This window comes from Etheostoma spectabile, chromosome 21 (assembly GCF_008692095.1).
Source record: "Etheostoma spectabile isolate EspeVRDwgs_2016 chromosome 21, UIUC_Espe_1.0, whole genome shotgun sequence".
Taxonomy (NCBI): Eukaryota; Metazoa; Chordata; class Actinopteri; order Perciformes; family Percidae; genus Etheostoma; species Etheostoma spectabile.
The window spans coordinates 22,314,899-22,316,457 of record NC_045753.1 but is presented as its reverse complement, the minus strand read 5'-3'; the positions used below and the strand labels follow the sequence as shown (position 1 = coordinate 22,316,457).

The window sequence follows — 1,559 nt, the reverse complement described above, 5'->3', positions numbered from 1 at the left end:
AGGAGAAAAAACGGCAAGACTATTTTCCTTCCAGTTTTCCCTGTGGGGTTAACTGGGGAAAATAGGGAGGAGGATCGGTCAAGGAGGTGGTGCGTGAGGAGCTGACGCATATGAGTGATGACACTCCACTGACATCACAGACACAGGTACAAAAACAGCCAGCCTTGCACATGCAGTTAGTCAAGGGCACTTTTTGGGAAATGTGTTGTTACGACCCAAAGTAGTCTAGGGTGGAGGATGCAAACAGCTTACAGGCTATTTTTTTTGCGCATAAAATAGCCTTCTTGACAATGCTGCTTTTAAAATAAAAAAAATAAAAAAAGACATGAATTGGTTGGGAGAAACAATTTACTGTGTGTTCCTAAAAATGCCAGTTATCTAGACTCAGCCCTCGGCTGGGGTACAAATCAAGACTGACTGACAGCCCATTACAAACAAGAAACTCCACAAACATTTTGACTCTCAGCAGAACTGCTTCTCTCCCTCTATCTGACAGCTGACTTCTGCAATTTATGGCCACATGTTAAAACACTATAAAGCTTTGAGTTCAAGATTTGGTCCTCAATATACTAAGAATCTTTATTTCCCAGACATCTGGCAGTGGCTTTTCAATTTTTTATGCATCTGGATCAAGTGCCCCTAACACTGAGGAAAGAGGAAATGCACGGAAGTATGGCTGTGTGCCAGTTTAGAGACTAATGTGAAATATAATTCAACTGCTGTCACAGTACTACATTATCAACTTTGATATCAGTGCCATGGTAAACATCCAAAAATTCAATTTGATACATTGCCAACAAAATAGACCATCGATTTGATTTGGATTCCGGCAGTTCTGTGGAAACCTTTGCACGAGGGTATAATCATTTGTTGTTATTTTAGACAAAGATAGTCACATCATTTTTGGAATCCACCAGTCTAGAAGGCTTGGGATCCAGTGCAAGACATACAGTAGGACACTGTTTAGAGCATGTTTTCAGTTATTGACTCCTGCAGTCAGTGTCAGACTAGAATTCACATCTTAACTTTAAATTCAATCTTACACAGCAGCCTTGAAGTAGTATCAACCTGTATGTTTACATGAAAAGAACTATCAAATGAGAATCAGTTCATAGAAAACAAACTGCCTTCATCAAATAAACTTTTTTTTTTTCTTTAAATATGATTGCCAGAGTAACTTTGACCCATGAAAGACACTCAAAACGTGACAGCAAATCCCTTCACACCATACTATTTTAGTCATCAATCCATAATTAAAGTAATATGTGTGCAAGTGTTGTCTGCATTTGTACTAAGGGCCACACGTATTTGATGTGAACGTGTGCACGAGAAGAGGGCAGCGAAGGATCCAACATGAAATCCTTCGAGGCATGACTGATCTAAGGCTGGAGTTTTAGCGCTCCATTAGCCAGCTCATTAAGTCACATTAGAACTCTGGAGATGAGATACATGTCCTGAGTGATATGAATAACCACAAACCGCTCAACATCTCCTCCCCCTTGTCTCTCTCTCTCTCAATACCTCTGTCACACACAGACACAGACACAGACACAGACACA

The 1,559-nt window shown here is 40.3% G+C and overlaps 1 protein-coding gene and 1 long non-coding RNA gene across 2 annotated transcripts in view; one reads left to right on the top strand and one right to left on the bottom strand.

The window, feature by feature from the left end:
• The window catches only part of LOC116671169 (uncharacterized), a 16,499-nt gene that overhangs the window by 2,813 nt on the left and 12,127 nt on the right, over positions 1 to 1,559 (top strand). The window contains exon 2 of the long non-coding RNA XR_004327214.1: positions 222 to 223. This is a non-coding gene — a long non-coding RNA (uncharacterized LOC116671169). The remainder of the gene's footprint in view (positions 1 to 221; positions 224 to 1,559) is intronic.
• The window catches only part of mpp2b (MAGUK p55 scaffold protein 2b), a 37,657-nt gene that overhangs the window by 25,450 nt on the left and 10,648 nt on the right, over positions 1 to 1,559 (bottom strand). The gene's annotated exons all lie outside the window — the stretch shown is intronic.